At 42.1% G+C, this 20,841-nt stretch overlaps 1 pseudogene; it reads left to right on the top strand.

Annotated features, from left to right (window-relative positions):
- Positions 1-2,480: 2,480 nt before the first annotated feature.
- Positions 2,481-2,602, top strand: LOC149169620 (5S ribosomal RNA; annotated as a pseudogene).
- The last annotated feature ends 18,239 nt before the right edge of the window (positions 2,603-20,841 follow it).

Genomic DNA, 20,841 nt, shown 5'->3' with positions numbered 1-20,841 from the left:
TGCCGGAATTTTCCTTAACACAACTAACACTTACAGCCATGGTTGGTTGGTTGACTTCTTTCTTATCTTTCTTCTTCTTCTTCTTCTTCTTCTTCCCTTTCTTCTTCTTCTTAGCCTCCTGGTTACTAGCATCAAGGCTTTTACCAGGCGAAGAGGAAGAAATGGAGGAAGAAAAATTAGGCGAAGAAGGTAAAGGGTCAACAGAAGGTTGGTGATGTTGAGACGGTGAACTCTGTTGAGGTGAAGCATCCGGTTGAGATGGAACAATTGGAGTATTTTGGGCCAACGAAGTTGAAAATAACCATATCGGTAAACCTATTGTAAATCCAGGTAATGACAAAGTAGCCATATAAGGAGGACCAACATTTCCAAAGTAAGGAAAAGTACTAGGATTCTCATTAGGAGGGGTTCCTAGGTTGATAAATTCCGGAACATTTGCCATTATATTCAACTTCAGTGAACTTTATTAACAATTTAAAACTAAAATTAACAATTCACAATTCACACTTAACAACTTAAAATTCACAATTCACACTTATGGTCTCTAAAAGTAAAAACAAACAAATTAACACGCGCTATCAAATCTAGGAGTCAAACCACACACAAACAGTAAGCTCTCCGGACCGAAAACACTAGTTGGTGATGAAGCCCAACCTCGCAGAATTCAGTACAGAAATGGCGGGTGGAACAGTTACCCCGGCAACCTGCTTAATGAATAGACCGGCACAAGTTCCTCCACGTTAACCGTCTCGAAGTGAAGTGAACCCCCCGGAAAATCCAAGTGAGTATAACCGACGTCTGCTCCAGGTACAGTGGGACCTTCCCTCCACCGTCACCTCGGTAGAACCCTAAAGATTATGGTCACTAAGGTCACCAACAGTAACAAATACACCTGGGGGAACAGTCTAAACTCCGACAGCACGCAAGGGCAGAGTAGCAAGCTCAATCCCCTTACCGGCTCCTTGACAACAATCCAAGGTTTACCGATAAGTGACCCCTGGCTCCTCGACAATGGTTAATACGAGGTTTACCGTTTGTAATACGTACTGTCTGGCGTCGTTCCTAACGAGGGGGGAATGATCCCCTCACTGGTTCGGACACGAGCTCGTGCTTCTCCTTTAAGAGGAGCTTTCCCAGAGTGCAATTGAAACAATTGGATTTATTCTACTCAAGATAAACTATCTGTTTGGTTTTGTAGTCTTGGAGAGTTAAGTACTTACCTACTCCAAGACCCTAGCCTAAGCTATGTTGGTGTTTCAGAGCCCTAGAAATGTAAAAATTACTAGATGAATTTTAATTAAGCGCTGTGTTATTAAGGCTGTTATTACTCAAATGGGTAAATGGAGATGAAACCAATGGTGTTATGACCCGACTCAACTGAATGCAATCGAATATGATAATGCAATCCTTTCAATTCGATGAATCCTAACTAGAGTAAGGAGAGAGTTTCCATTCACTTCCAACAATGCAAAAAATTGATCATTAAGAGAAAATTTAACAAATTCTCTAATGCACTAATTTCATCAAGAAAAACTAATGCAAATCAATTCCAAACCAATTTTTATTTTTATTTTTGTGTAAATTCAAATCAAAGAAAGCTGATCTAAATCTACGATTGATTTTTCAGAATGTAAACTATGCAATTGTAATCTATGCACAATTCACATGAAAAGTATGCAAATGTAATCTATGCACATTTTTCATTCATATTCTGAAACTGAGAACTCTAATTATGCAAATGTGATCTATGCAAGAGAATTCTCAAACACAAGATGATTCTAATGTAATCTAAGAACCAATCAAGTGCAAGTCGAGAAAATTGGGTGAGAGTTCCAAAGATCAAAACATAAAAACAGTCAAAGGCGATTAACACTCATACACAATTTAGCCCCCCCCCGGCGAATGAGGAGGAAATTTTTTTGCAAAAACAAAAGCAAAAAGATGCAAAATTGTGAAAAGACTGAGAGAAACCTCCAAGTAATGACCAAAGGAAATCAAATTAAGAATTTCTCAAAAAAAAAAAAAACACTCAAAACACCCAATTGATGAAAGCTAAAAGCAGGAATGCTAATGAAACAAGTTCAGGTGAAAATTTTTGACAGGGTACTAAAGGATCTGGGCAGAAAACACTAAGAAAAACCAAAATCTAAAAGCAATTAAAGCAAAAATGGAGTTTTCCTAAATTTTTACAGGAAGACGCAGGCAACCCGTTAGAACAGGCGCGGGCCCGCTCTGTGCAAACGGCAACAGCGCGTCCAAAGACGCACTGTGCAGTACTCAGAGGGTGCGTCCTTCTGGAAAAGTTAAGAAAAACCAAATCTAACTAAATCTAAAGCTAAGCCACCCAAATACTAATTCTCACAGTCAAAAACCAGAAAATAAAAATGATTTTCTCAGAGCAAAGTTCACACAAAGGAAAAGACTTTCACATTAATGGATTCCCCAGTGGAGTCGCCAATTTGTCACACGGAATTGGTCAAGGGTGCGATCATACCAGCGTTAATGCACCGGATCCCATCACAACTCCGCAGTTAAGTGCGCTTGGGCTAGAGTAGTACTGGGATGGGTGACCTCCCAGGAAGGTCAGCTGTGTCCGCACCCTTGACCAATTCCGTGTGACACCTGTCGACATCTGTACCTGGAGTTGTTGATCCTACACTAAGTGCCCCACCTTCTTCTGGTTCCATTCCAGCAGGGGGGGCATACGATCAATATTTACAAGCTCTTCAGAATCCGGATCCTCAAAATCCATTTCATTATTATGATTCTTGAGGAGCTCATATTTATTATCCCGGACCTTTGCCATCTCAACCCACCGTTGAGGTCATGGTTCCATTATCTGTTGCTTGGGGCACCACTAGTTATGGCAGTGGCCAAGTATCACCTGCACATCTTCAAGGACCACCTTATCAAGGTCAGTTGTCTTACGCGCAACCCTCTTATGGGCAGCAGTATTATGGGCAGCCTTATCCAGGGCAACCTAGAGGCCCACAAGCACAACCCTTCCAGGGACAGCCTTCGGCCTCTGGTGGTCCGTCTTTTACATGTTTTGGGCAACCTTCTGGTAATCCGGGACAACCATACATGCAACAAGGCCAACCTGGTGTCTAGCAAGGCTACCCTTCTGGGCAAGTCGGTCAACCTTACGTTCAGCAAGGCCAACCAACTGTCCTGTCTGGTCAACCATCTGGACAAGTTGGTCAGCCTCAAATCCAATCAGGCCAACCAACCATCTAGTCTGCTCAACCATCTGGTCCATCAGGACAACCCTCAGTTGTGCAAGGACAACCCAACACCCAACAAGTTCAACCTTCTAGGCAAATGGGTCAATCTCAATCTCAACTAGGTCAACCTTCTAACCAGATGGCTTAGTCTCAGCTCTCTCAAGGACATCCATCTGAGCCTGCTCAACCGGGCACTCAAATGATTGTTGCTTCTCAAGCTCAACCGGGTTTTCAGCCCCAGTCTGGGCTCCAGACCCAATTCGGTTTTCAAATGCAAGTTGGATCCCAATATCAACCTACTTATCAAACACAGCCTGGCTCCCAGGCTCAGTTTGGAGCCTAGTCGCCTTATGGTTTCCAACAATCCCAAGGGCAAACCCAATTTTCCCCGTACCAAAATTATCAACAACTGTAGGTGAGTCCTTATCAGAATTACCAGCAACCGTATGTTTCTCCTGCAGGCCAAGTTGGTAATCAATGGAATGTTGGGGGGAAAATCCAGGGTCAACCATCCTATAACCCCTATGGAAAAAATCCCTACGGACAAAACCCTCCTGGGCCAAATCCGTTCGGACAGAATTAATGGGGGTAACAAGCAACTGGCTGAAACTCTGGTGCTACCTCCTACCCATGGCCTCAGATGTCCTTTAACCCTCAATTACCCTTTTTAGCAACGTTGGAATTACCGGATGTGTCCAAACTTACAAATGATCCTATCCTTCATAATCCGTATTGGCCACCAGTTCCAACTAAGATTCCCAGTGATTGTCCCAAATTTGATGGTAAAGCTGGAGAAGACCCCCAAGCCCACGTTATGACTTATCATCTATGGTGTTCATCAAATTCGTGGCTTGATGATTCGATCCGGCTCCGCCTTTTTCAAAGGACCCTCACTGGCTCTACTGCTAAATGGTATATTGAGTTAGCTCGCGAATCTTTTAAGGATTTTAACTCGTTGGCTATGGCATTTTTAACTCATTTTCAGTTGCCGATTCGATATGAAACGGGCACCCACCTCCTGACATCCTTGAAACAAACAACGACTACATATCTCCGATCATATCCATGAATGGAGACGGCATCGTCATTTGATTAAGTTTTGGATTCCCGATCAGCTTCTCACTGACTGGTTTACGACCTCATTTTTCATTCCGATAGCACGGGACATTGCTATGGCGGCATGTGTAACTGAAGAGCAGGCTATTGCGCATGCTCAGTACCTTGACTTGGTTTACTCCCAGTCCGGTACACTATATGATTATTTTCCTGATGCCCCGAGACCTGGAACTTCCACAGCCTTGCTGACACCATCTGTTGACAGTGTCATTGGTTTTGTTAATCCGCCTTCTAAGAAATCTTCTACGAACCCTGGGAAGAAAACATCGAATGATCCAAATGAAAATACTTCTCAGGCTATATCCAATTCTGGTAATACTTCCGAGGTTAACATCGTCCAGTCCACCACGGTGGACAAAGCCTCGAAAGGAAAGAAGAAGGGAAAAGGAAAGAATAAAGTTGATCAACCTAAGCAGGATTCCCCTAAACCTCCACCCGAGGAAGGTGCCAAACACAAGCCCAAGTATCCTTGCCTTATCTGTGACGAGGATCACTATACCAAAGACTGCTCAAGGCAGTTTGAAGTTAGTCGTTTGTTGAAAGGTGCTCTCGGGACTCCTGCTGTGCTCAAAGAGACTTTTCCCTCGCAGCAAATGCAAATGGTGGCTGATCCATCCCAATCCTCTTCTCCCTTTGGTTCTCAAGTGTTTATGGCTGGGACGATTCCCATCCACATTAGTACTTTGGAAAAAGAGTATCCGTCACCTGCTGGGAAAGAGCCTGAGGTCCCCTCTAGCATTCCTCCGTCCAGTTTTGGTCCGCTCCATATTGAGAGACCAAGCAATGAGACGCCGATCCAAGCCCCCCTAAAGGTGTACTCCGAAAATCTTCTTAAAACTGTAATTCTCATGTTGCTCAGCACTATAGCATCATTGAGGACTTAGCCCAAGCTCCGTCAGCTATGTCTGCTTTAGAAGTTCTCTAGAGCTGCCCCTCTCAGAGGAAGTCCTTGCTATCGACTATTGGTGGCATTGACCCGGCCGACTCGAACCTGATCACTTTTGACCTAGAGAGCCATATACTGAGACTGCCTCACCAAATTGCCTTCCTTATCCAAGTCATCATCAATTCTAAAACGATTCATTGTACCATCATTGATGAAGGCACTTCAACTTGCATAATGTCTATTGCTTGTTGGAAGGCTATTGGTTCTCCGACTCTGAGCCAGTCTCCTACGACCTTGGAAGCCTTTGATGGGAGAGAGTCTCGCCCTTATGGTATACTCCAACGTTTTCCTATTACTTTGGAAGGGAAGATGGTCGAAGTGGAAGTTGAAGTTGTTGATGCCAATCTTACTTACAACCTCCTTCTGGGATGAAGTTGGACATATGCCATGCGAGCCATGGCTTCATCTCTATTTCGTGTCATTTGTTTCCCTCATTAGGGGAAGATCGTCACAGTAGACCAGCTTTCTTTCTTCGCCTCTTCTTCCAAAGGCAATGTGCCTTTTGTGGAGCATACCTCTATCCCATGTGAGAGCGTGGGAGCTGGACTCTTTAAAGATCCTGCCCTGATGGGTGTTTTTTCACTCCCACCTCCCAAAGTCGCTCCTATTAATATGATTTTTGTCCGCTCTGATCCTTGGGTTCTTCCCCTCACCAATCAGATAGACTCATGGGGCGATGAGATGCCATTGAGTCTTGCCAAGCTTAACTACGTCGAAATTGTCACTGAATCGGCTCCACCCTCTGAATTTGCTCCTTCGAGTAGAGCTCTCGAATCGTATGCTCATTCCCCTTGGCTTGTAGACAACACTTCTTCAGACCCTCTAAAGGAAATATTTCCTTCTGATGAAGCCATTATCGAGACCATGTCTCTCGAGGAACCCCCTTGGTCTGATCATCACCATCGTTCCTCATTTCTCCCTGCCCACAGGGAAATGCTTACCTGTCTCGAGCGGTTTGTTCCTTGTCTCCCATCCCAACCCCTTCAGAAACCTATTCAAGTTTATCAAGTGTCTTCTGAAGGGAACATGGGAAACATCACGCAAACCCAGCTCATTGACATCTCTGTTAAACCAGGGATTGTCGAGCATATCCATGTCGGAGTAACTTGTACTCTGGAGGAGATTCAACTCTATACTGATCTTTTTTGCGAATTTCGTGATGTCTTTGCTTGGTCTTATGAAGAAATGCCCGGCATCGATCCTAGCATCATGGTGCATGAGATACCTATGTATCTGGGTGCTAATCTTGTTCGCCAGCGTTTACGCCCCGTGCACCCCCGAAAGGTTGCTGCTATTGAAACGGAAGTTGAAAAGCTTCTTAAGGCTGGTTTTATTTACCCCATCCCACTCACAGATTAGGTCTCCAATATCGTCCCTGTGACTAAAAAACAGGGTACTATCAGAGTCTGTGTTGATTACTGTGATATTAATCGGGCCTATCCCAAAGATAACTTCCCCACACCCTTCATTGACCAGCTCATTGATGAGTGTGCTAGGAGTGAAATATATTCATTCATGGACGGTTTTTCTGGTTATAACCAGATTAATATTGCGCCCACCGATTAGCACAAAACTGCCTTTATCTGTCCACGGGGCACTTTCTCCTACAAAAAGCTCCCTTTCGGTTTGAAAAATGCCAGTGCTACCTTCCAACGTGCAATTTCTTATGCATTCCATGATATTCGACGCATTGTGCAACCGTACCTGGATGATCTACCCACTCATTCAGCTAAATGCAACGACCATCCTCTCACCTTCGCGAAAGCTTTCTCCACTGTTGACACTACCACATCAGGCTTAATCCTCATAAGTGTGTCTTCTGCATTGAGTTAGGTAGACTTCTCGGGTTCATCGTCTCCCGAGAGGACATCCGTTTGGATCCCCTTAAATTCGAGGCTATCCTGAATCTTCCTCCCCCTGCTTCTTTGCAGCAATTGTAGAATTTATAGGGAAAAGCTAATTTTTTAAGATGATTCATTCTGAACTATGCTGAAGTGGCCAATGGTTTTACGTGGTTATTGAAGCAGAATACCCCTTTTCTTTGGGATGCTACTGCTCAAGAGTCCTTCGAGTGTCTCAAGGTTCTCCTTGTTTTTGCTCCATTGTTGCGTCCTCCGAATTATAATCGCGACTACACTCTGTATTTGGCCGCTGCCAATACCACTATTGGCATGGTTCTCATTCAAGATGACGACAATGACATGGAGCATGTCATTTATTATCTCAGTTGCAATCTTCTAGATACAGAAGCTCAATATGCTCATGACGAGAAGTTGGCATTAGCCACCGTCTGTGCCATCCAACATTTCTGCCATTATATCTTATTGTGTACTACAACAGTGGTTTCTTATTGCAACCCAATGAAGTACATCCTGTCGAGTCAGTTGCTGGGGGGCAAGTAATCGAAGTGGATTGTCATCCTCCAAGAGTTCAACTTGGAATTCACCACCGCCAAGTCTAAGAAATCCCTTGTCTTTGCTGAATTGCTTTGCTCTTTGCCATCTCCTACCGCACCCTCTCGGTTAGAGGACCATATTCCGAACGAAACTCCATTCTTAATCAGCACCCTCGATCCCTGGTACAGGGATATCATTGCCTATCTGCAGACGTCCTCTTTTCAACCTGATGTGTCTAAGGATGCTCGACGATGGATTCGTCATTAGTCTCAGCCCTATCGTATTATTGGGGACACCATGTACTGTCTCGGCGCTGACTCTGTTCTCCACTGATGCTTAATGTTCGAGGAAGCTGAGTGAGTTTTAAATGACTGCCATTTTGGCGCCTGTGGTGGTCACATGTCCGGATACGCTACTGCTCAAAAGATCCTCCGTGCCGGTTACTTTTGGCCCTCCATCTTCAAGGATTGCATTCTTGTTGTCCGCTCCTGTCATGAGTGCCAAATCTACCAGCGGAAGATGCGTGCACCTCCCGCTCCATTGCACCTTGTTGTTACCATCAGCCCTTTTGCAAAATGGGGCATTGATTATATGACCTGTAACCCTCGCTCGGCCGGGGGGCATGGGTATATCATCGTTGCCATTGATTACTTCACAAAATGGGCTGAGGTGATGCCCACATTATCTGAAGATGGTCACACAACGACACAATTTTTGTTTAATCATGTTATTTCACGGTTCAGAGTCCCTCAGACTATCTTCACTGATCACGGTAAGCATTTCCATAATCACATGATGATTGAGCTAACAACCTAGCTAGGCTTGCGACATGATAGCTCGACTCCATACTATCCTCAAGCCAATGGCCAAGTAGAAGCCGTCAACAAGGTTCTAGTTACGATGCTTCAACGTACCATTGGCATGCACAAGTCTAACTGGCACTTGATGTTGTTCTCTGCCTTATGGGCCTACCGAACTTCTGTAAAGGATGCCACCAATTTCACTCCGTTCCAATTAGTTTACGGACTGGAGGCCACCCTTCCCATCGAATGCGAGATCCCTTCTTTGAAATTAGCCGTTGAATTACTCCCCAACACTACTCTGGTAGAAGAATGCCTTCTTTATCTAGAACGGCTAGACGAAACTCATCGACTAGCCTCTCTAGCTATTGAAGCATAGAAGAAAAGAGTGAAAAATCACTTCGATCATACTGTCGATCCTCGTTCTTTTGTTGAAGGAGATTTAGTCCTGCTCTACGATCAAGTGAATGATAAGTTGGGGGCAAGCAAATTCGAGCCCATCTGGCACGGGCCTTATATTGTAAAGTGAGTTTTTCAAAATGGGGCCTATGAGCTGATTGATTATGAAGGGAATCCTCTGGATAAGCCCCGAAATGGGCTTTATTTGAAAAATTATTATGCGTGAATTTCATGCACTTTGATTTGTACATACGTGTGTTTTTAGCAGGTGTGTTGTGTGCGTGTTTTCATGTTTTGGCTTGGTGTGGAGGCATGATTGCCATTTATTATGTCCTTTTCTTCTTGTGCAGATGTCTGGTGCACCTTACATTGGTTTCGCTGATGGTGCCTACCGCAGTACTCGCAACTTGTCTTCTGCGGCATGGGTGATCTACGATCCTCATGGTGAGTTGATAGAATTTCAAGTTGTTTTTCTAGGTTGTACCATGAATAATGTCGCTGAATATAGTGTTGTTATTGAGTTACTGGCCAAGGCAATCAATCTTGGTATTCGTACATTGGTCATGAACCTGGAATCTCAGCTTGTCGTCCACAAGCTCAAGGGCGATATTCCGTCAGAGACCATCGGATTTTAAGGTTGTATTTACGTGTTAAATTGTTAGAGAGGAAATTTGATTTTATCACATATCAGCATATTCCACAAAGATTAAACACGTTAACTAATGCATTGGCTAATCATGTATTAGACAGACATTTGCATAACAAGTAATCAAAAAACATACAAGAAGCATGTAAAACACAATAATAAACCATACGAATATATATATATATATATATATATATATATATATATATATATATATATATATATATATATATATCGTGTGGCGCACTGAGGCGCTCAAAAAATAAGTGTACATGTCCAAATAGAGTCTGTGTTCTCCATACATCCGAGACACATGTCTCTCAAAAAACCATCAGCCGGAACTAAAACCTAGGTGTCTACTATGGTAGGTTATGCTCCCTATAGCATACCACCGCTCATGCCACCCGCCTCAACCAGTGGTGCACCTTGGGTTCCACTCCTACTGTATGGATCTGGAACGCTATGGGGACCTCCTCGATCCCCATGTAATCTGGAATCCCTGCTGTTAGGCCCTCAAGGTTCCGGGCCACTATCTCCACTGTATCATCAGCTGGGGGAGCCAAGGCTAGTGCTGCAATGCCCTGCGCATCCCTCTGTGCCTCTGTAGCCAGCCCCATGGGTCTCACTGGTCCTACATCTGCATACCATAGCGTTCGTCATTAGGACATATACATGAAAAATCAAAAAACATTATATAAAATAAAATGCAAAAAATGTGATCGAGTGTCTTACCACCATCATCCCACTGCTCTCCAGTGGGCAGCTGTATGTTAGGATCTCCATGAAAGTCCATGCCAGCATATGGCCAATCCTCAACGAAGATCGTTTGGCGCTCCAGCCACTCTCGAAACAGTGTCCCCCATGACACTGGTCGTCCACCACCTCCTCGTGGCATGACGTGTGCCCACCGTGTGGCCCTGGGCTCACGTGGTCTGGGAAAATCTAGATCCATGTCCTGTAACTACAGTGCCGGCACCCACTCCAGCATGAGCAGGACTATGATCGACTCGTAGCCAAACTGCTTTGTCTCTCCTCGATGGCAGTTGGTAAGTTTCCTCTTCATGTTTGCCGTCACCGTTTCTACCCAGTTAAACATGGTTGGATTGAGACATTCGAGAGCCAGCCGGAGATGGGTCTTCGAAGCCTCGTGTTGGGCTTGGGAGCCCGCTACCCATGTCACCATGAAAAGCATAGCATGAAGGACCACATCATCCACTGTTGGGATTGCCACCTTCCCACTCCTCGTTTTGCGTGCCCGTGGGCACACTTGAGCCATCAGCATCTCTAAGGAATCGCCCCCGGGTCGCTGCCCCTCCAGAATGGGCCTCTCACCACGACGGGATAGCCTAGTCAAAAAATATATGTTTGTAGTGTCAAACTCGATATCTCAGCCTCAGATGATGAATTTCCCATCTGTGGGATTCCAGGCCCGGATCAGTAGCTCCAGTAAATCAGGTTGTGACCAAAGATGCAGAGTAAGGAAGAATTTGAGCAATTTGCATGCTCGTAATGCATTTCGGCACCCCACATCAGTGAAAGCTTCCACATCATTGTCATCATGTGTTCATTCTTGCCAGACAAACGCCATTATCGCCTGCATGACGAGAAAAAATGGATTAGCACTTCATTTGCAAAATTTAACGTGTAATTTGCATAAAAACATAAATTCGCATCGTCATCGCGTTTGTTTTTAAAACAGACACGATGACGCGAGGTTGCTAGTTCTATTTTTTCGCGGTCATCGCGGAAGTACATCACTTTTCTGCGATGATCGGAGCGCGTTATGTGTGAATTTTTTCGGTCATCGCGGACCCGAGGGGTATACCCGCGATGACCGAGCGGCAGAGTCCGGTCCAAAAATCCGCCTAAACTAACACATTTAACGTTCAAAATGCATGAAAAAGATATAGAATTGGAGCACAGGACGAAGTTTGTCTTCCTGGATGGAGTTTCGGGATGAATAGTGGACAAACAGGGCCGAAATTATCTCGCCAACTTTGGTGCTCCAAAATGCTCCATAGTGGAATGAACAGTAACAATGGTAAAAAATGAATGGATTAACCCCTTTTTATAGTAATTTTTGGGAATTAAAGAATTATATTTTATAAATTTGGGTTTTTCTCATTTTTTGTCACATGGTTAGTCAAAATTTGGCTTTTTAACTATGTTTCTACATTGTTCATTTATATCGAATGGGTTTACGTTTGACGTGCTTTGCGTAGGGCTGCAGGTAGTGGAATTATGTCAGCTTCATGAACACTTGATCCAAAAAGTCGTCTTTAAGCTCTTTTCTGACTTGAAAAATGAAAAGATAGCCGAGTTGTTCCTCTTGACTCGTTAAAAGAAGTAAGGGGCGGTCACTTTTAAGCTCTTTTCCGACTGTGTAAAAACAAAAAGATTGCCAAGCCTTTGTCATTTCAAGCTCGTTATTGGTCCGAAATGATGTGATTTCGACTGCTTTTCTACTTTTTCAGGTCAAAGTCACTGGTCACAAAAAGTACTCCTCGATCATAATGGTTGGGCAGTTCTTTCGAGTATTGTTTTATACTTTTTCAGGCTCGAGAGACACAAATCTACGAAAAAGTAACCCCTGGAGTTTTCTTTTCCGTGTCTTTTTCAAACTCTCTAAACATGAAAAAGACTCCGAGTTTTACCTATGTTGAACTCGTTAAAACCTGACAACATTGGACTCATCACCATGACGAGACTCGAGCTTCCCCTTCCTAGTGCTCGTTAAACAATTACTAGGTTGGATTCAGTAGCAGGTGTATCATTGATTGTCTATGGTAGCTAGTCACTCTTAAACATCGACACTTTTGCTTCTTATCGGGTTGGGACATCCATACATCGTCATTTGGCCTTCCGCGGGGTTTGGGTTACCATTCAGCCTCATTCCATCCGATTCACGCTGTCTCCATTGAGCCTCTGATCCTTTGGTACTTGAATGCTGCCACCCTCCGGAGTCGTGTCGCTGACATGTTCAAGAGTATAATCCTTCTGCAGTTTACACCCTCGCCTTCTCCTCTAATACTCTGTTTCGCCATCTACCACTTGTTCCTTATCTCGTGTCATTGATGGGGGAAACATTATGGCCCTCCTGCGACGGGTTGTCTCCTGTCGACATCAGCTCATTATCTGGGAGATTGATCTAGAGATCCCCTTTGGTACCTTAGATCTTGCATTCCTCAATGGAAAGTTCTTCGCACCTGACAGTGAGCTTTCATCATTGGTCGTCGATTTGGTGATTCCACGAGTGTTCGACTCCAACTCCTTTTTCACACTTCGTGGATTGTGCTAGCTAGTACCTTGAGAACCATTGGCATTATTGGTGGTTTCTCTCGCGCTTGTTAATGGTTTTCATCATTGACTGGTAATCAAGTGACTTTCTATCATGATCGACCTTAGCACATCTATTCGCATGCTAGAATTTGTACTATGGTCGGATGGGTTCAAGACCTCGAACTCAGATTACACATGTTCGGGCTGTGTGGATTGATTTATGATTACATGACTCATTGATGGATGGCTGTGACCATACCTGAGTCTTCATGGATGGCTAGGACCATACCTTATCATTATCATGGTCTCATTAGCTAGATGGCTGCATCCATACCATAGACCTATTTCATATGTCTTTTGGATGGTTGCGCCCATGCCTAGACTACATGTAATTCATTATCAGAGATATCAGTTGCACTTGTGGTGCGGGTTCTTCCAGATGGTGTTCCAACTCAGTCAGTTTCGTAAAGCATTTCACCCCCCCACTCTCTCAGGCTTCATACTTTAGGAGGCATCTGTTACACAGTAATTTGTCACTGTCTTCACTCCAGTCTTCCTACTGTGTCATGTGTCCAAGTCAAACATGCTCATATTAGACAAATGCTCTCTGATGTTGCCAAATGACCCACTTTTCCTAAGTTATCTGCCTCATCGTGTCTATGGACTAAATAAACACGTTGAAGGGCGCTCCTAAACAGTCCAGAAGCGTTGCCATCATGGAAGTACACCTGATTCCTGTGATGGTCCGATTTCATGTCCCAACGCGAGGTTACTTGTAATCTTCAGCGATGACCTGACTAGATACGTTATTCAATAGCGATGTTAGTGCTATAGATCAGTTATGCCCCCGCGATGATCCAAATTGGGCGAATTTGTTCCAATAGTCGGCCTTCTAGATGACTCCAGACCTGGTTGTTGGCATAGTTTGTATCGCCCTCCTTTCTCTAGCATGGTTGTTTCGTCATTTGTGCTACCTTCCTTGGAGATAAGCTCACTCTTCCACCTTTCATGGAGACTCCTTCTCCTATTTAAACTCTCACCATTGCTATGCATTGCTAGTTTTTGATAGTTGGCTAGTTGAGCAGTGCTGTTAGTGTTTGTGAGTTTGCTAGATAGCTGGTGTGAGTGTGTCAAGCGTGGGATTGTTGATAGCTTGTGGCAGTTGTGAAGTGCCCTTAATCTTGTGTCAAACTTATGAGTGAGAAAGACTTGTATGTTGGGAGATCCATCTTCAAAGAGTGAATGCTTGAAGAACGGGCTGGCTGGATCCCTTTGAGAAGGCTTGTTACGTCAAGACTTTGGTTGTAAGCTTACTCTTATTTCATTGTTAATACAATCAATGATGTTTTCCTATGTCTTGTATGTAATGTACTTGATAGCTCATGACTTATTGACTTTGTGAGTAAATAGACCATTGTTGTTCTGGTTACGTGCTTTGTTGTATTTCCTTTGCATTGTTTCAGGTTGATCACTCATTAGGAGAAGGAAGCGGAAGCTGGAGCAGCGCAACGGAACTCCATCGACCATCGGTTGAGGTAGGCCTCCAACTATGACTATTTAAGGAAAACTATTGTTGATCTGTCCTCGTTTGTGACTAGACCAACTCTAGGGCTAGAGGGGTTGCCTCTGTCCATAGAGGGAACACTTTCTTGCATCACAATCATTGCTATAACATGGGGGAAAACCACCCGGTCCAAACCTTGGTTGGCAGCTCCTTTTCTGTTTGGTGTAGTGGCTCTGACTCGGGATACTGGGACCAGTTTCCCAAAAAGAGATTTTGATAATGTTGATGGGGTGATATATGATGTATCAAGGGGATGATTAAGCTAAGTGTAATATAATCTAAACTATATGAACACATGCATATATCCTAGTTTAAACACTAGTAAACTATGACTATGCCCGAGAATAAAGTAAGGTATGCGATCTACAATAATTTCCTATAGCAATTGGTAGTAAAGATCATTCAACTACAATAAGAAGTGAAATCCTTTAACAATAATCATTTTGGATAAATAGTTAGCCAAAATGACTGTGAAAGATATATCGCATAGAGAATTGTTTATATATTCAACAAAAAATTAAAGCCAACACCATACAAAAGTGCAATAATGCTAACCAAAATTCAAACTTTCATACATAAAACAGTTAAATAAAATTTATTTCCTGATACATAAATAAAATAGAATCACAAGATAAAAGTACCATATATGATAAGTTTTTCTCATGTGTTTCAGCAATATCGACCTAATTCGAATCAATCCAACATCATCTAAGAGTGCAAAAGTGCAATTTCAGTAGAACATGCCAGATATAAAAGAAAATAGATCATGTTCCATTCATTCCACCAAAACCTCCTCAAAGGTACAGAAGTGCATGTTTTGAAGAATGTTTCTGATAAAATTTCTGGACCCCTCTCTAAATGCATGAGAGGGGTTTAAATACTAAAACTATAGGTCCTAAAATAGATTATTACAAAAATAGTTGAGGAGGTTTAAACGACCTTCCTCAAATTATGCTAAATAAAACTAAAATAAAAATAAAACAAAGTGACTAACTCCTTTGCATTTGATCCTTAAGATTGCAGATATCTGTCATTGGTTTGAGCTGTGTCGGTTGGCCGATTACAGATTTCAATTGTCTAGTAAATATAGCGTCCATTAGTGTTGGCACCATTTTTTGTGTGGAGGTAGTTAGGCATCGCAAGGTCATCCATTGGCTATATGGCTTGACTAAGAATTTCCAGTATGCTTCCTAGTTCAACTTGCTCATTTTTCTGATCACCTCCTCCCTTCCTTTGTTGCTTGTCTCCATTGCTACTCCAGTTGATTGGCATTTGGAAGAAATCCTGGTATAGATTCCACAATCAGGTTGGCACCATGTATATTTTTGTTAATGGCTTCAATGATGATGTTTGTTGCTACTACCGCGACCGCTGTTGCCCTTTCTACTTGCCTGAGCCAAGAATCCCAGTCTGCAAATATAATTTCTTTATGTGATTCGTCCAGTTTTTGAAAATCAACCTTTCTGCCATCTTCTGATTCTTGCCAGGTGATAAAGTCAGAAATCATTTTATGGATTTTGTCATACTCAAGCCTCATGTCGATGAATTGGCTTGTTATCTTATCAATGATCTTGCAATAAGGATTTATTTGCAAGATTTCCTGGCACAAAAGTTACTTTTTTTGCATTAGTTGGGCATTAAGGTCGAGGGCTTCTTTTATGAACTAATCGATTTGCAGACTGTCTTTATACTTCTCTGTCATATCTTGAATCCGCGCATCCTTTTTTACTAGGTTGGCTTGATGTTGTATTTGCATCTGTTCAAACTCCTATTGTAGTTTGGCAATTTGTAACTCTGCTTGTTGGTTAGATTTTTCTTGCTCTAATTGTTGTTCTAACAGCAGGATCTTTTGTTCCTTTTCTCTTAGCAACATTTGAACCTTTATTTCTTTATCAATAGTTGTCGTAGCATAGGCTCCTGCAAATTGCGACAGTCTCATAAGGTTCTCAGATGGGTCCATGGGCAAATATTTCCACACAATGTCCATCTGTTCATTGTCAGGAGTGATAATAGCTGCAACATCTATCCTTCTTTTCTTCTTCTACCTTTTGATAACAGCTTTATGGGTAGGGCTATAAAACACATCTAATGGGGGAATCTCCTCAATTCTTAAAATAATTTCATAAGTGGGGGTGACAGGAATGAGCTCCACATCCTGAGTGCCTATAGTTTTCTCCACTTGAATTCCTTGAGTTGATTTGTGTTGTGGATTCTGTATCTCACATGTATGTTCCTTTGTATGGAGCTTCTTATTGAAATGCGTCCATTCTTTTTCTAAATCAACAACTGGGGGTTTCACCGACTGACTGGAAGTAGAGGGAAGTTTAGTCTATTTCTTCATTGAGGTTTGTTCGGGTGCTTTTTTTGTGGTTCTGGCTGTGTCCCTTTCAGACTCTCTGTTTTTATTGCCCCCATTTTGAGACTGTAGTTGTGAGTGCTCTGACTCACGAGTAGATTTTTCTTGGGACTCTACTTCAGAATTTTCTTTGGAATTTTCTTTGGAGCTTTTGTCTAAGCTTACACTAGGAGTTGGCTCCCTTATTGGTTCAATCTGTAGCAGGTCCAATGGGACCTGTAATAATCTCCTTTCCCTATATTCATGGAAGGCTTCAAGATCATCTAGGGCAAAAAGAAGTGATGACATATGCGTAACTTCTGAAAACGTCTCTTTTTGTAGGAAGAGGTCAACAAAGGCATCTTTCTCATGGGTGAATGGTTTCAATTTCACCATAGTAGTGAAGTCTTTGATGGTGCCATTTGGGTCATACTATCTTCCTAGGAATGTAGCCAATTTTAGATATTTCATAATCTTTTCTTCCTTGCATGCATTTCCAAAATAATGTAGTGAAAACGCACCACATTGCAATAGAAATGTAGGTCAAATGGACTTTTTATGTTCCTTCAATCCTTTTCCGAGCCCACCTTCTCCTGCTGTTTGGTAGGCTATCTCCCTAGCCATTAACTTATCGGGGACATGGTATGGGAGGACATGTTGTGAAGAAATGCTCCTGAATACTCTGATATATGTAAATGTCTCCTCCCCAAACCATTTGGCTATATGTAGGATATCTACTTCAGCTTCTCTAGAAAATCTAGGGGCATTCCTGTTGTAGACCTATTTATGAATAGGCAACATAACTCCTTGACAAATTCTATAAAAATGGGGGCAAACTGAGATTCCCACATACTCTTATGATATATATGGATAGGAAGTGGGTCTTGGGCAGTCCACTTCCATCCCATGATAGGAAGTTTGGAACTAAAACAAATAGCGTCCATTATATAGGCACCCATGAAAAATGGATGGTAAACCCTAGAAGAGATACTCCTCTTTCTCCCATACTCCATTATGGCTTTCGCCAAATTATCAGACAAAATTTGGGCCCAATTCATTATTACTTCATTTACGGTTGCATTTATTAATGGTAGCCATTCTAGGGAAAATTTAGTACTATCGGGCTTGCCGAGCATTCTACATAGCATAGCTACTACTAAACTATGAGGGGGAGAGATAAATGTTGTAGAATACATACCTGTATTATCCTTTTTTATCTTGCCTTCGTTTTCAATGCAGGTTTGTGTGACGTATGTTGGGTCTTCATTCTCCTTAGCAAATTTCTCATGGAACTATTTATTGTAAAGATTTTGTGGCTCTAGTAGGTTATACATAAGTCGCAGACTGCCTGGTGAAAAGGATCCCATAACCTTTTGCATGCTATTCTTGAATTCTCTGTCCGAGACATCCCCTTGATCGATTATCCACTTAACCATATCTGTATATGGAATTATCTTAGGCCTCACGGCTATGCGGTGTAGAAATGAGCATGTTGTTTCAAAGAAGGAGGTGTCAGATGAAATACGACCATTGGATGTGGCCTTTGTTACAAGAGGTATTGGTTTCTCTTCTTCTAATAAATCATAAATGGCCTCCCATGTTGAGGTTCCTCCATCTTTACTGTGTGTAGTGTCAGAGAACAAAGGGATCATTTCTGATTTTTTAGATGTGGCTGCCTTTCTCCTCTTCGCCATTTCTCCCAACAACTCTTGCTGTGGATTGTTCCTGAAAATGGAGCGAAGCAAAAGTTATCGGATAGGCACAAGTAAAAATGAAAATAATAATGAATGATACAGATGACTATGAAAAGGTGACAAGGAAGGAGTTTTTTTTAAATGCAAGTGAGAATATATCGTATCACGTCGAACAACTTTTCAAACGTAAATGCCATTAACCTGTACTAAATGCCCACTAATGGTTTCTTATCCATAGCTTTATTTCTCATTAATGTTTTTCATCGTAATTCAAGAAAGAAACTTATTAGGGTGGCAATATTTTTTATTTGTGAAAATGTCAAATTTGCGATTTGTGATGCAATATCGTAGATCGCATTATCACATTTCGTGTGTGCGCTTTCTTTCCCATTCCTTTGGTTTTTGCGAAATGCGATATGGGGGGCATTATTTATTAGTTTTCAAAGCATATTTTATTTTTTAGGGTTTTCTTTATAAAGCATGTCTTCTTCGTGCAACGGATTTGAGTGTTTTTATAACATAATTGGCAATCAGATCCGGGGTCACATCACATTTCGCAATATCGCAGGGTTGATAAGTTTTCAGATATTTCTTAAGGGTTTCCAATGCGATGTGATAAGGGTGAATGCATCATCGCAATATCACATTTTTCATGGTTAAAGATGCTTTGTGAAGGTTCTTTCTTTACAAGTAGCGATATGTGATGTGGATCTTACTTTAATAAGAAACGTTTTTAGGACTTAATTCAAAATGAAAAGTCTAATAGTTTCAAGGTTAGGTGTGGTAATCCCTTTTGATTGCTTTTCCATGAGTTTTGGTTGTTAACAAGGATTTTGACACGCTTGATCATGCGATATGTGAAAAGGCAAGCATCTGCTAGCTTTTCAAAGGGTTTCATATTGATATCTTGCTTTATTCCAAAAAAAATAATAAGAAAAATGTCTAAATGTTAAATTTATTTCTTGGAAGGAATTTTTGAGGGTCCCAACTTATTAATAGAATATTAGCTATTATGTTAACAAATGGGGGAATTGTTGAACATCACAACACATACCAATAGCATCATGATGACCTAATTGCATACAATGACCTCATGCACATTAACCTTCACCATGAAAATGCATGCATAACAACATATAGACATTGGCATGCATAACAAATGCATATACAACCATACACTCATGACGACACATCCCACAACAACACTGTCAACCTTCACATGGTAACATCACTGCAACCATGATCAACACCATGAAAATTCAACAAGCACATGGAATACAAACATAAGAAACACATATGCAACCGACATGAATGCATGTCAAACACATTCACCCAAGGAGAGGGCAACCACCCTCTGATACAACTCCATAACGCCCTCCTCCCACATCCACCCAAGTAACTGGCCAACTAGAGTAAACATCTGAGAAGAGGCTACTATGATATGATTCAACCTCCTAGGTGAACTTAAGAAAATGGAATCGACGGAAACAAAACCATACCTTCCACATCAGCAATAACACTCCTAGGAGGCATCCCAACTACTCAGGCATCCTGGCCCTGACTCCCATTAAGTTCTTAGACCTCTTTAACTTCAGATTCTCTCATGCTATGGGCATGCAAGCATCTAGGGACCTCTCACTCTCTCACAAGCCTGCATGTCTATGTCTAGGGACTTTTCCCAACATACCTCTGCCAGCATCCACGTAATTTAAGGCACTTTTCTAGCCAAGAATTTCAGCCACTACCGAGAACTTGCTGAAACTTCTAGAATCCATCAAAAACATGTTGAAAAGACTAATAAACCAAAAATCAACTCTAGGACTAGGCCTACCCATCCCCAACCGGGACTGACATTATGTAAAACACTTGGCATCAATGAAATCTATAGGTATAAGATACAAGACAAAACATGAATGGCTGAAAACTCTTATGAAACATGACAAGAAGGATCACCACCTTCTCCCTTGAACTATTATAACATCAATTAGGTCTTTCATCCATCATTTTAATAATTACAAGTAAATACATGAAATAACCATGACAAGAACCAGTCAATTAACCATGCTTATAGCCAACATAAAACCATGGAAATAAAAAAGATATAACAACCATTAAATCCACATACAAACATGTACAAAAGCAAGAGAACTTAGATTTTATTAACCATAGGAAAATCCATCCAAGTTTGGGAATTCCACGTACCACCCGACTATAGACATGGCTGAACCAAATCTTTCTTTTAGCCAGTCACACCCATGCCATATTTCAAGCATGAATGTGGGATCTCATAGATAAACCAATCCAAAAACAACTAAGGGAATCCAGAGGTTAAACCACCTCCACCCTCACCAAACCATGATCACACCAAAACTGGTGCTCCAATCACAAAACCGAATTGAACTAGGAATTTCATCCAGAATCCATCACTATCCTTGAGGATTT

This window comes from Pinus tabuliformis, chromosome 4_2 (assembly GCF_031772625.1).
Source record: "Pinus tabuliformis cultivar Carrire ecotype Pingquan chromosome 4_2, CPIR1, whole genome shotgun sequence".
NCBI lineage: Eukaryota > Viridiplantae > Streptophyta > Pinopsida > Pinales > Pinaceae > Pinus > Pinus tabuliformis.
This window is presented reverse-complemented; position numbering and strand designations above follow the sequence as displayed.